At 42.1% G+C, this 15,342-nt stretch overlaps 1 protein-coding gene across 4 annotated transcripts in view; it reads left to right on the forward strand.

Annotated features, from left to right (window-relative positions):
• The window catches only part of CDK14 (cyclin dependent kinase 14), a 738,271-nt gene that overhangs the window by 597,562 nt on the left and 125,367 nt on the right, over window positions 1-15,342 (forward strand). The gene's annotated exons all lie outside the window — the stretch shown is intronic.

Here is a 15,342-nt window from a genome sequence, read left to right on the forward strand (position 1 = left end):
ATTTGAAACATTACATTTGAAAATTAAGAAACGTCTTTAAGAATATGTGTTAACACAGCTGTTGAAGCTGGTGGATATGTTAACCTGCCTAAGCAAGTAAGAATTTCTTGAGAAATGAAGCCTTACATCTCTTTGAACAGCTGTAACAAGTGACCCAGTTTATTTTGGGACCAAGTCTGCCCTAGGTAACTCCCATGCAATTCCCTGCTGACTTCATTTATACCAGTGACCATGGGCACAGTTTTATCCTTTGAAAGATTTTTTTAGTATTCTGGTGAAACAATGCAATGATAGAAGAAAAATATCAAAAGATTCAGCAGATAGCTAAACTGAAAACGATAATATAAAGAAGAAGTCTTAATTATAGGATCGAGAATAATAAATACATATTAATATAGAAAAGAAGGTCCTTTTATTCCTTCCTACTGGAATTTCATGATCCATGTGGGATCTCTCTTGCTTGAAGGGGATTTTGGACTAAAGGGAGACAAATCTTAATTTTATAAATACATGTTCTGTTTTCCAGTGGCCTTCAAAACATTCCATTTTATTTCCTTGGACTTATAAAGACTCTCCCTATTTTTCTTCCAGATCTCTCTATTTATAGTTGTCTGACATTGGCATGCATGTGCAATCAACCAAGAATTCCACCCACTTAAAAGATCTTTTATTATTTTGGCTGGAGAAGAAGCCTTAGTATATATTATCCAGCAAAGTTAAGGGTAGGATTCCAGGAATGCATTTGCTTGTTTTGGAACTTTTCAGCAGCTGAACAATTTCGGAGGTTTGAAAGTAGCAAAAAGAGAACTAAGGATAAACCACCAAGTCAGATTTGGAAAACAAATTTCATGGTTGATAAAGCAAAGCATGTCCACAGACACTGAACAGGTGTTGGCCAGCCTTTTTCTCCTCCCTCCAGCCCCATGCCCTAGTTCTGCTTATAAGCCCTCTAGTTAGTAAGTCCAATTAGATTTCTCCTAAGAATTCTAAAAAAAAGGCAACACGTTAAGATGTGCAGTAAATTCAGAGACATTACAATGAGGATACCCTGATGGAAATGCAAAAATAGAGATGATAACATTTACCTGCATGTATTGTCAGATGCCTCCAGTAGGGTCGCAAACCCTCATTTAGGAGTTTTAGATGTGTTTTCTTGCTTGGCGTTCTTGAACTTTCCTTGAATGTTTTATCTAATTTGATGATTAACCTCCAAAACATGTTTTAAAAGTGGCAGTGGCTTGCTGGAAAGTTGTGTTCCGTATTCATAAAGCACAATGTATTTAAAATAATATTGAGAGGAGTAACATAAATCTCACTCTGTATGTTTACATTGGTGGTTCTCTATTGTATATTTCTTATCATATGTTATTGCATTCCATTAAGATATAAGTAGGTGACTTCTCAAGAAAGAAAAGCCCTGCTTTCTACTCTGACTTATTGTTCGAAGTTGACCTAAAATTTTCTAAAGTAATAATGTATTGCCAAGGAAGTTCAAGCTTTCAATTTCTCTACAGTTGCTGAGGAATTTTAGAGGAAGGTAAGAACAGTTGTTGACGCTAGGAGGAGCAGTTGAGTTGAGCCAGATCTTTGAATCATCTTTCTCCAGTTTCACTTTTTTTTTTCTCATTGTTGATCATTTTTGTTATAATTCTATTTACTTCAGAGTAACAGTTTTAATATATTTAGTGCTTGGAGATTTCTTCTCACCATATTTTCAAAGAAATTGTTCTTTACATCATCCATCACCTTTTTAAGGGTAGGTTTGTTAGGGTGGCAAACGGTAAAGCAGACATTTTGGAATTCCTTTCTCTCCACTCAGAGGATGAGCTGAGCTGCAGTTGTTGGCTGCCCAGCTCTGGGGATTTGAGTCCAGCATAGGAGGCTACGAGGGTGCAGTTCCTCACCACACCCTTAAAAATGTGACTTTTAACACTTGGACAGTCAAATCCAAGCAGGCCTCTTGTCCTGACCTTGGACACCCACACATTGTATTGTTCGGAAGCCCCTGGTCTCCCCTGCCTGCTTACAAAAAAAGTCACAGTTCAGAGCAGTTTCTGGGGTGATTTATTTTCAGAAGAATGAACCCTTAGTTCAGTTACTGAAAGCATTATGGAGGTGTGATGTTTATCTGATCTATGAACCCCCTTGCCACTGACCAGAGAGCAATTCTTCTAGAAAACTAAAGAGTAGATTCTTGAAGGGGAAAAAGGAGGAGGTCCTCAAGTAGGAGATGCCTTCCAGGCTCTGGTGGGAGTCAAAGAAGACAGCATAAAAGTCTGTCCAAAGACGCACGTTGGAGGCAGGTACCAGGGGGATGAAGAGAAGGCTAAGTAAAAGCTGGCAAATCTGTCAAAGGCCTAGCCCTGATCATTGATAGTAGCTACAGCATAAATTGATAACATGTGAGATGCACCTGGTAAAAAGCCTGACATACACTCACTATAGTCCTGACTGTGATGGGTAATAAACCATTGGACAGCCCTTTGGCTGTCACATGGCTGGCTCTCACATATGTTGTCCCATCTTCAATATTGGAAGGTAGTCAGAGCAGGTATTATCATCTTCACTTTATAGCTTGAAATAAAAAGCATGTTGAGGACAGTCGATCCATGCTATTGAGAGTTACAACTTGGATGGTATGCCCCAGAGTGAATCTTAGGAAATAGTGTCGTTTTGAAAACCCTGATATTCAAGCAGGGTTATCAGTGCCTGACTTTTTGTTGTTTTTCTCACTATGACTCTGGGTCAGGAGATCTCTGCTGGGGTCTGGTGTCATTGATTCCAGGTCTAGGTTTTCAGCAGTGGGAGAGCGGGGATGGAGCACAGCCCCGATTTCCTCTCTCCTAGTGAACAGCGTTTGCAGCAGGCTGACCACCCACACCATCAACAAAGGTGCCTTCCGTGACTGCTGGGTAATGTGCCATTGGGTTGGTGACAGGCCAAGGGCTGGAGATGAAGGGCCTGCCAGCCACCCACTCAGACCCTGCTGGTGGGATTTGTCACCCACTCCACACAGCTCCCGCTGCCCCAGGAAATTATCTTCTGTCATTTCGTGTCATTGCCAATCTGGCAAAATCTACACAATTCTTTGTGTAGCAAAGAATTTGCTGACGTTAACAACCCCTGGTGATGGCTGAGGGCAGGCCCATGCTGTTTGCTGTCTTTTACAACAGGTTTTTCGTTTCCCTTCTGATAGGCAGAAACCATCCATCTTCTTTCTTACTAATTGGCAGTACGTGCCAGGCTTGGGAGTTGGCAATAGCCGTTGTTTCTCATCCTTTCAGATTATGTGTTGGACTCTTCATTCAAAAGTACACACTTCTGGTGCAGCTAAAACCTTCTTTCTTCCATCAGCTTATTAAGGGATAAAACCCAACCACACTTCTGAAACAGCAAAGAATTTCCAGGAGCAGCTGGGCTGCTCTATTCCCTGAAAGGAGGACGATAGAATTAGGCTTTCTTGAAATGTTCCCCAACACAGATCCTTGAAGTGTGAGCTGAGGAGGCTCTCTGCTTCTCCACAATATAAAATGGTGTATTTGTATTCTGTGGCTGCTGTAGCAAATTACCACAAATTTATTGATGTAAAACACCACAAATATATTGTCTTCTCTTGGGCAGGAGCCTGGATGGGCTCAGCTGTTTTCTTTGATCTGGGTCTGACATGGCCAAAATCAAGGTATTGGTAGCTGGTCCCTGTCTCAAGGCTCTTGGAGAGAGCCTTGCTTCCATGCTTATTCAGATAGCTTGCAGAATTTAATTCCTTATGGCTGTTGGACTGAGGTCCCATTTCCTTTCTGGTTGTCAGTTGGGGACCTCCCCCAGCTCCTGAAGGCCACGTATATTCCTTGTCACCCTGTTTCCTCCTTCTTTAAAGCAGCATCCGTGCAACAAGTCTTCTCATACTTCAAATCTCTCTCTCTTGCCCTTCTGTCCCATCTCTTCTGCCTCCAGGAAGAGAAAGGTCCCTTCTTCTAAATTGTATAATCCAGCTTAGCCTTTCTATTTTAAGACCTTAATTGCACCCTCAAGATGTGTCCCTTTTGCTTGAAAAGTAACACATTCACAGACTTCAGGGATGGATGGGTGAGAGGACATCATTGGGCCATTCTGCTTTTCTTGAGCTGTACTGGGGTTTCCTATTCAGTGATGAGTTGTGGGGTGAGGCAGAGCAGAGATGGCAAACCCAGCCCTCATCCAGTCAGACACTGCCTGTTTTGCCCAATCTCTGGCTAATCAGGTGACAAGCATAGGCCCCTGACCCTAATGGTTCCATGTTGCCTGGTTCACATTAGCTCTGCTCAAAATTATATATAAGGAAGAAGCCTGTTTCCATCCTAGCAAAGAGAATAAAAGCGATTATTCTCAGGAAAGCTCATCATCTCTAAGAAAGTAAAAATTTGGCCTGACATTTCTTTCCCCTCTAGGTCAGTGCAGTCCAGCAGAACCTTCTCCGTTGGTGAAAGTCTGTAATCTGCACTGCACAGGGCAATAGCCATTAGCCCACCGTGGCTACTGAGTACTGGAAATGTGGCTTAGGAACTGAACCTTAAATTTCATTTAAATTTTAATTACCGTTTTAAGTCCCCTGCATACAAACAAGTTCCATTCTGAGAGCATGTTCGTAAGTGTGATTTGTTTGTAAGTCCAACAAAGTCAGCCTAAGTACCCAGGTAACACAGTGGGCTATCGAGTACTGTACTGTAATTGGTTTATAATACTTTTCACACAAATCATATGTAAAAGACAAACACAAAACATAAAGAGAGCATTTTTGATCTTACAGTATATAGCCCCTTGAAATGTTCAATGGTGCAGTACAGGCCCTGGCATACAGGGCACATCCGTGTCTTTGAGCGTTTGCAGTGTGAAGGTTCGAATGTGGGAGACGTACTGTACTTTAAGTGTAAATAGCCGGCCCTGGTAGCTACCCAACTGGGCACCACAGCTGTGGATCAGCATGGAAACTCTCCATTTATTTTAGGTGCCCACCAACGTAATTCAAGTGTGGGTGTCTGATGCTTGGAAACTCTATGCTCAAGAGTCCTTGCATTTTACACTCAAGTGTCTGAGGATCTTGCTTGATGTGTTTGCCTCTCACCTCTGTCCTTTGTTTGTAAAAACTCTGGGCCTCCCTAGTGACTCAGATGGTAAAGAATCTGCCTGCAATGCAGATTCGATCCCTGGGTTGGGAAGATTCCCTGGAGAAGGGAATGGCAACCCGCTCCAGTATTCTGGCCTGGAGAGCTCCGTGGACAGATGATCCTAGAGGGCTGCAGTCTATGGGGTCACAAAGAGTCAGATATGACTGAGTGGCTAACACTGAGAAGATAATAGCTCTGGAGGACCCAATAAGCGTGATAAATCTGCAGAGGGGGTGGTGAAGGATCAGGGAACACCCAGCAGACATGCCCCTCCTTCCTGGGGCCGTGCTATGCCTTCCCGAGAGCTCTGCCCACTTCAGGTGTCTGCACCCCTTTTTCCTTCTCCTGTTCTCTCCGCTCTTTTCTGTTGGGAACTGCTAAGGGTTAGACACACAGCTCTCTACCCTTTTTGAACTCCCTGAAGAATTCACCTCTTTGCTATTTTCCCGGCCTCCTTGAACTCCCTCAACTCTGCTCAGAAAATGCAGAAAGGCTCAACTTCCCCTTATCCACATATGAGATGCTATTGAGAGGATCTCCACCTACTAAATAAGCCTCTCATGGGCCCCGGTGGGGACACATGTTAATTCTTTAACTTCAGAACATGGTAAATTGTCACATCTGAAGTAAGTCAGAAATAGAAAAATTTTGTATTCTAATGCATATATATGGAATCCAGAAAAAATGGTACTGAAGAATTTACTCACAGGGCAGCAGTGGAGAAACAGACATAGAGAATAGACTGTTCGACAAGGAAAGAGGGGAGGAGAGGGTGAGAAGTACGAAAAGAGTAATATGGAAGCTTACATTACCATCTGTAAAATAGATAGAAATGGGAATTTGCTGTGAGGCTCAGGAAACTCAAACAGGGGCTCTGTATCAACCGAGAGGGGTGGGATGGGAGGGAGATGGGAGGAAGGTTCAAAAGGGAGGGGATATATGTATACCTGTGGCTGATTCATGTTGAGGTTTGACAGTAAACAACAAAATTCGGTAAAGCAATTATCCTTCAATAAAAAAATAAAAATAAATTTAAAAGCCTTAAGAAAACTTTTTCTATTAAATTGGAAAATTACATTGATACATTTTCAAAATGCTAAATCAGTTTTTACTTTATGGAATAAAACTGCCTTGGTGTTGAAAAAAAAATGCAACATTTTTAAGCATGAACAGAAATGCAGAAAATTTTATTGCTCTTCATTTATTAAAAATTGCTGGCTTTGAGATCCCTTTTCTCAGGACTTATTTTTTCATTTTTCTTTTGATTAAGCAAATATTTATGAATTTAGTGAATCGTCAGCCTCTAAACTAATATGAGCGTAAGTTGTCACTGGAAAAGATGATTTGAACAACAATGTCATCTCTTGTATCCACTGTCGCCCACTTCACACTTGACCCTGATTGATTTTCATGAAAATTAGGATTGGACGAGGGACCCAATCATTTGTGAGGACAAGGGGCCCCCCTCATCCTTTGGGGAGACTTTCTATAAAACTGGGGCTCAACTTCCCCTCATTGTGAGGAGACAGTTAATAGACTGTTGACAAGTGCATCTGACATCTGCTCTGCAGCCAGTGGTCCTATTGATCCTGTAAAAATACAGTCAATAAATATTGTTGATACAAATCAGAGAAGAACAGAAAAGGGGAAAGATGCCCATGAAAGCTCATTATTGGTGCAAACGGCCAGAAAACACTTGAAAGCCACATAAGCTTTGGTATGATAGGGGCCAAGTTCCAATTTTAGATCTACTTCTGAACCGTATAATATTCAGGAAGCTCACTAGCCAGTCTGAGCCCCAGATTTTCAGTCCTTAAGACCCTTGGCAGGATTACATTCCACCCCCGCCCCACTTGTGTTTTTCAACATGCCCTGCCCTCTCCTGCCAGTTCGAGGGTTTCATTCATTGCAAGATAAGTAATTGTCCTTGAAAATGAGTACCTCAGATATCTGGAATATTCCTTCTGCCTTTCTAGAACCATGTGCTGAATTTCTTGGACACCAGATAATTTTTTAAAAATACTTATGTAGAAATAAGAGTCCTCTTCCCCAGCAGTTCCTTCCTAAGAGGGATATGTTAGCAAATAGCATTGTACATAATTCATGGAGAACTGTGATTTACCCTAAGTCTTGAAACTCATCTTATTAGACAGTTTTCCTAATTAAATTGAAAGAAGCCCCATAGACAAGCCCTGTTACCAAGTTCAAAGCAGCTTTTTGACCTCTTCCGTACATGTACATGAACTTTGTACACGAGCTGGTGGGTAAGCCTAAGCCCGTTACATAGAACCTGGGTGTCCACTTGACCTGAGGGTTTCCTCTGTGAGACTCACAGTAATTATTCTTATTGATTGCAGCTCCTAAATGGGGAAGACTTATGTTTAGAAACAAAGAATAAAGTCTGGAAGCATGGCTTTAGTTTGGTTTACCTGTCATCACTAACAATCAGATGGATGGGGGACACCAAAGGAAACTGCCTTTTTCTTTCAGACACTGAGCCAACTCCAGACCCCAAGGCACAAGTCCCATGTTACTTTGTTGTATCTGACATGCGAGTGACTTTAACAATAGATTTTATTTTGTTTTTGACAAAAACAATAAAGATACATGAAAAAGCCTTGAACACACATATATATAATCTGCAGGTCAATTATTTTTTGTCTTATCTGAAGGAGCAGTTTTAGATCATTTCTACATTTTAGGGATATCAGAAAAGTCCAGTGGTGATTTAAAATGGAAGTCTCAGAGTGAGTATGTGTGGTTGTTATTACTTACCCTGACTACAAATAAGATATATATGAATAGACATATTAACACAAAGGGATCGATATTCTGGCCCTCACTGCATTATTAGCCAGCATATCTTTGTGTATCTGTATGTGGATTCTCTGCTGGTCCTCAGCTGAATTTAATCCCTCAAGACTTGATATACAAACACAGTGCCAAATAGAGAACTTCCCTTAAATTATTCAAATCTCCCCATAAGTGATTTCCCACTCTTCCTGAAATGGAAAACATTTGATCATAAATTCAATTAAATCAGCCATCATCTTTGTGATGTTTGTCCAGCTGAATCCTTTAGTGAATAAACCAATAAACATACCAGCTCTGTGTGTGTGTGTGTGTTTATGGCACGATCGTTGGGGAAGAATTGATTTGAAGTCAAGACAAAGAGTAGTTCTCATTTCTTAGGCCAGATTTTGACCACTTTACTGCAGCCAAGGTTTAAAAGATTAAATTCTTAGCAGGGATAAAATCACGTGTACTCCTTAAATTCATTGGCTTTTTTTCCCCATCTCGGGGCCTTGTTTTAATATATTAAGTTTCATATCAAAACTAGATATACTTTGGAGATGTTAATTAAAGCGGTCATACCACATCGATTTTCTTCCTCTTACTTCACACTCTTTCCTCCCTAGTTGAAACAGAGGAAACATGACTCTTGACATGCTTTTAAATTTCTCCAGGAAAATGCCATTATAGGGCTACAGTGCTATTTATGATTTCTCATATTTATGTCAGCTGAAGAGGTAAGGTTTATCGTTTTGTTGTTCAATTGCCCAGTCGTGTCCAACTCTTTGCGACCCCCTCATGCCCATTACATCAGTGATCTCATCCTCTGATGCCCTCTTTTCCTTCTGCCCTTAATCTTTCCCAGAATCGGGGGCTTTTACAATGAGTTTTCCATTCGCATCAGATGGCCAAAATACTGGAGCTTCAGCATGAAACTCTTAAGGTTTATTCAAGGTTTATGAATGTTGGTTGCTTCTCTGCTGCTGCTGCTGCTAAGTCACTTCAGTCATGTCCGACTCTGTGTGACCCCATAGACGGCAGCCCACCAGGCTCCCCCATCCCTGGGACCACCAGAGAAGGCAAGAACACTGGAGTGGGTTGCCATTTCCTTCTCCAATGCATGAAAGGGAAAAGTGAAAGTGAAGTCGCTCAGTCGTGTCCAACTCTTCATGACCCTATGGACTGCAGCCTACCAGGCTCCTCCATCCATGGGATTTTCCAGGCAAGAGTACTGGAGTGGGGTGCCATTTCCTTCTCCAAGAAAAATCATAGCTTTGACTAGGTGAACCTTTGCTTCTCATCTTTATTCTAAAGCCTTTTGGACAATAGACATAACCAACCACCTCCCTTCTTTTTCACTATATCTTACTGTTGATCCTATTAATTTGGATATAACTGACCTTTATTTATGCGTTATCTTTGAAAAAACGAAGTGAAAGTGTTAATTGTTTGGTCGTGTCTACATCTTTGTGACCCCACGGACTGACCAGGCTCCTCTGTCCATGGGATTCTCCAGGCATGAATACTGGAGTGGGTTGCCATGCCCTTCTCCAGGGAAATCTTCCCAACCCAGGGATCGAACCTGGATCACCTGCTTTGCAGGCAGAGTCTACTTTCTGAGCCACCAGGGAAGCCAGTGCATTATCTTTTCATGTGTGTACATTCTTGTGGCCTCTAGGGGGCAGCATGTTCTGGGAGGAAAAAAAAGGTTAGAAACCAGCTACTTATCTCCGTAAAATATGTGAGCTAAGCAACTGATTTTTTATTTTTCCCCAACCTTTAGCAAAACAAGTAAGATATCTCAAGTAGAGAAGTCAGTGTTGCCCCATGGTCTGATTGGCCGCACCTGTCCGCCACTTTGGGCATCTACTTGGATGGCCAACATTTTTTTTTTAATGTTTATTTATTTGGTTGTATCTTAGTTAGACCACAGGGCTTTCCTCATAACTCAGTTGGTAAAGAATCTGCCTGCAATGCAGGAGACCCCAGTTTGACTCCTGGGTCCGGAAGATCCCCTGGAGAAGGGAAAGCCTACCCACTCCAGTATTCTGGCCTGGAGAATTCCAGAGAGTCGGACACGACTGAGCGACTTTCACTTCACTTCACTTCTCTTCACTAGTTAGACCACACAGGATCGTCCGTGTGTGATGCAGGATCTTTTGTTACAGTGCCTGGACTCTGGTTGTGGTGCACTCAGACTTAGTTGCCCCATGGCGTGTGGGATCTTAGTTCCCTGATCAGGGATCAAACTCGCATCCCTTGCATTGCAGGGCAGATTCTGAATCTCTGGACCACCAGAGAAGTCCCTGGATGGCCAACATTTTTTATATATTGGCTCAGCTACCTTGGAGGCTACTTAAATTAGACCAGGTTCCATGCCTTTGTCTCCAAATGGAACTAAATATATATTATTTTTATAAAGATGAAGACAAATGGGATTTTTCCATGTACCTCTCATTTCTTGTCACCCTTGACTGAAGGTTAAAATTGTAACCACAGTTCTAATTTTATCCAGTGGTCAAATCAGGCTTTACTCTCCTTTCTTAGAATTCAGCTACCTCACATTCCTGACTTTCAAGTTGTGATGCTGAAAGAATTCTGATGTCTCTTCTTCCCAAGGAAGTGAAAAATGTTTCCACGGGGACATCTTCCATCCATCATGATTTTAGGCTTCTTCTCTTACCAGCCACCACATCTTTGGAGTAATCTCTCACCTAACCCTCTTCTTTGTATCTATATTCACTGATTTTCTCAATCCAGTCTCTACTCTTCATCTAAAGAGTAAAATTCTCCTGCTGTATAAATGACATAATTCTTTTTTTAATTATTACTTTAGAAATTTCTAGAAGCTGCAGCAGATATTGGAAAGATCTTTATTTATGCATTGATAGGAGTGTTTTCTATCTATACTGTCTGATATGGTACCTACTAGCCATATTGGGACATTAACTTAAAATGTGGTTATTGCAATGGAGGTACTAAATTTTGATCTTGTTTCATTTTAATTAATTTAAATAGGCATCATTATCTTATTTAATTTTAATTGATTTTAATTTGATAGTCATCTGTGACTTGTGGCTACCAAATTGGATGGTACAGAACAGAGCATAAATTCTGATCGGTTTCTAACCAGTATCTCACCAGAATATATTGTGAGGGGATTAGATTTTGCTGCTGAAAGACTCCTGTCCAGGCTTTTATTCTCTTGCTTCTTTCTTTCTCGTATAGCTGTAGGCTTAAATCCAAATCCTCTGACTCTGCCCCAGGATTTTCTCTCTCTGGGAACATCTGAGAAATTTTCAGTTTTCAAATTCTTCGATTTTGTTGAATATTGAGCGTATCTCTCCTGGGTATCCAGAATGGAATTTCAAAGCGTGGCATTTGGACAGCCCTGAGTCCGGGGGCACTGGCCATTGCACCACCTCAGCGGTCACCTCTAGATCTGGTTTTTCCTACATATAGACGTGAAACTTGGGAATGTGTTAAAATGCGCCAAGCTGCATAGCAGCAAGAAAGTTAACATGTTTCTTGAATTGGAATGCCCCCCACCATTATATATGGGGCTCTCCTGGTGGCTTAGACCGTAAAGAATCTGCCTGCAATATAGGACACACAGGTTCGATCCCTGGGTCAGGAAGATCCCCTGGAGAATGGAATGGCAACCCACTTCATTATTCTTGCCTGGAGAATTCCGGACAGAGGAACCTGGCAGGCTACAGTCCATGGGTCTCAAAGAGTTGGATACAACTGAGCAACTAACACTTTCACTTTCTTTCATTTATATATATATACACACATATATATATGCAGCAGTTATTTACACTGACTACCAGGAAAGCCTATGTTTGTTCCATCCACTCTAAAGTGACCTCAATATTCTTTTAAATTTATCTTACAAGTTCCCAAGCAATCATTTTTAAATGCTTCCATATGTTTACACATGATCTGTAAATGCGTGTCTGAGTTTTTTGCAATATGCTGATATTGTTGATTTTAAGACACAGAAGAGGTTTGTTTGTTTTTTTTTTTTTAGTGGTTTGTGTCATGGCTCTGACTTCTGCCTCATGTTGGAGACATGACTAAATCTACCCTTTCTTCCATATACCTGGCAATTCTAAGTACCTGGACCCCAGATGATAATGTGTAGTTTTTAAAATTTCCTCCATTTATAGTTCTATTTCAGCTGTAAAGATAGAATTAGCGCTCAAGAAAATAAACAGCTAAGCAGTTATGCCAGCTTGGGGAGGGGGGACCTCTAAGCCCAAGTGGGTTTGGAATAGCATCTTTCTGTTATGAACCGTTTTCTATAAAGAGCTGAATGTAGCATTAAAGGCAAGAAGAAAGACATGCACAGCCCAAAGGCCGTGCTTACATTCAGTAAAGACTGCCTCAGCCTACTCTGTGCTCACCGTCAGCCCACCCTTCATAGCACTCGTGCCCCCAGATCCGCAACCTCCTCACACTCTGAGAGAGCGGGAGTCACATTATTCTTTAAGAGACTAGCCTCTTGGAAAAGCCTAGGCACCCCCACACCACAGGGCAACCAAATAGGAAGGGATCATGAGTTTCTTGTCAACACCTTGTTAGTGATGGCTTTTGTGTTTTTAATTGGCGTATGATTGCTTTCAATGTTGTGTTAGTTTCTGCTCTACAACAGTTCGAACCAGCTCTAAGTATACATATATCCCTTCCCACTTGAGCCTCCCTCCTGCTCCCATCCCCCACATCAAGGTCATCACAGGGCACCGCGCTGAGCTCGAGCTGTTGATTTTACACATGTGTGTGTGTTAGTCACTCAGTCGTGTCTGACTCTTTGCAACTGCACAAACTGTAGCTCGCCAGGCATCTCTGTCTATGGGATTCTCTACTGGAGTGCATTGCCATTCCCTTCTCCAGGGGATTTTCTTGACCCAGGGATCGAACCCTGGTGTCCTGCATTGCAGGCAGATTCTTTACCGTTTGAGCTATAGGGAAGTCCTTATTTTACCCATGGCAGTGTATTTATGTCAGTTGTGGCTGTAAGACTGGGCTCCCATGCACAAAGCCAGTTCCCTGCCATTTTTAAGACTGGTTGACCTCCTGTTAATGGACATGGGAGTTATCTGCAGGGAAATCATTGGGCTGAAGTTTCTCTAATGTAGTAACTACTTCTGTGCTGAGAACAGCCGTTTGCAAACTCCAGAAACTCTTGTAGTCTGTTTGATAACAGTGATGTAATCGTGTGCAGATTCATACAGGTATAGAGACCAAAAATGAAAGTCAAAGGCAAGGGCTTAGAACTAGGAGAAGAATGTAAGGGACCAGTTCTTAACTCTTCTGCAGTTGGAATGCACCCTGCAGGTTCATTGCTAAAAATCACTCTCTAAATTGCACATTGTAATGTAAGGGGAAATGCTGTGTTTTTATGAAAATATATAAAATAATCTTTCTAAAAATTAAAAAAATCCCTCCTCTGATGGTTCTTGTATTTATAACATACATCATACCGTGGAGTAGGATAAATTATTTTCCAGGCCTTGAACCATAAAACAAAAACAAACATGGCAAGAAATGTTTTCTCCAGACTAAGTTCAGCATCAGTCCTGGACATGTAAGTAGTTAACAGTAATCCCTCTCCAAATACGCGATGCAGTTACTCAATATTTCAGTGCATGTCAGCTTGATCTGCTACAGCTCTGAGGGCCCTGAAGGTTCACATGTGGTTGAGTCACTCTGTTTGGGGACCATTTGAACAGGAGGGTTGGGAAGAGAAAAGGAGGAATGAGGATGGCAGGGTAAAAGGAAGGCCTTTGCTTTGTGGTCTTGATGAAGCTGAACTTGAGGTCAGCACCCTCGGTCCTGGTGTATGTCTGTATGTGGTAGTCGCTCAGTGTGTCCGACTCTTTGGGACCCCATGGACTGTAGCCCTCCAGGCTCCTCTGTCCACGGAGTTCTCCAGGCAAGAATACTGGAGGGGGCTGTCATTCCCTTCTCCAGGGGATCTTCCTGACCCAGGGATTGAACCTGGGTCTTCTGCATTGCAGGCAGATTCTTTATCATCTGAGGCACCAGGGAAGTCCAGGGCCTGGTAGGTAGAAGGAAATCAAGACATTAAGACAGGACTTCCTGGTGGTCAAGTGGTTAAGAATCTGCCTGCCAATGCAGGAGACATGGGTTCAATCGCTGCTGCAGGAAGATTCCACCTGCCAAGGGGCAACTAAGCCCATGAGGCGCAACTACTAAAGCACGAGCACCCGAGAGCCCATGCTCAGCAACAAGAGAAGCCACGGCAATGAGAAGCCCTTCTTAAACCCCAGTGCTGGTGTAGAGAAATGGACCCGTTTATTTACTGCTGCTGGCACTGGAAACTGGTAAACAATGTAGAAAACATTATGGAAACATGTTAAAAGCTGCAAACACATTCACTTATGGCACATTCAAGAAATATGGCTTAGCATCATCTAAATGTTCTGCATACTTGGGAATGCACAGATGAGGACCTTGTTTTCATAGAGTTTACCTTCCAGAGTATCTAGGACAATAAACAAGTAATAAAACGAACCAAGTAATCTCAGAGAGTGATGAGTACATGAAGACAAGAAAATGTGGCAGTATTATTATTTTTTTTTAAGAAATAGCATTGGCAAGTTGTAAGCCATATGAAAGCTGAAATTTTGGCTATTTTGTTTCTAGATCCTTTGTACCTATGACATAGCCCATCACACAGTAGGCACTCAGGAAATATGTGTTTAAGAATGAAGGTGGTAAGAGTGTAGTTAAGTGTAAGAAGAGTGAAAGGAGATGTGATTAGACTGGAGGCAGAGGCCAGGTGAGGAAGGGCTCAGTTGAGAGCGAGTGAATGTTAGTCACTCAGTCATGTCCTGCTCTTTGTGATCCCATGGACTGTAGCCCACCAGGTTCTCCTGCCCATGGAATTCTCCTGGCAAAGATACTGAAGTGGGTTGTCATTTCCTTCTCCACAGCTGAGATGTGACTTCCAATAGGAAGCTTGGGGAATCAAGTTTATGACCTAGTAATCGGACTCTTTCTTGGGGGCTCCAAAATCACTGCAGATGATGACTGCAGCCATGAAATTAAAAGACGCATACTCCTTGGAAGGAAAGTTATGAACAACCTAGACAGCATATTAAAAAGCAGAGACATTACTTTGCCAACAAAGGTCCATCTAGTCAAGGCTATGGTTTTTCCAGTGGTCATGTATGGATGTGAGAGCTGGACTATGAAGAGAGCTGAGTGCCAAAGAACTGATGCTTTTGAACTGTGGTGTTGGAGAAGACTCTTGAGAGTCCCTTGGACTGCAAGGAGATCCAACCAGTCCATCCTAAAGGAGATCAGTCCTGGGTGTTCGTTGGAAGGACTGATGCTGAAGCTGAAACTCCAATACTTTGGCCACCTGATGTGGAAT

This window comes from Dama dama, chromosome 18 (genome assembly GCF_033118175.1).
Source record: "Dama dama isolate Ldn47 chromosome 18, ASM3311817v1, whole genome shotgun sequence".
In the NCBI taxonomy this organism is placed as follows: domain Eukaryota; kingdom Metazoa; phylum Chordata; class Mammalia; order Artiodactyla; family Cervidae; genus Dama; species Dama dama.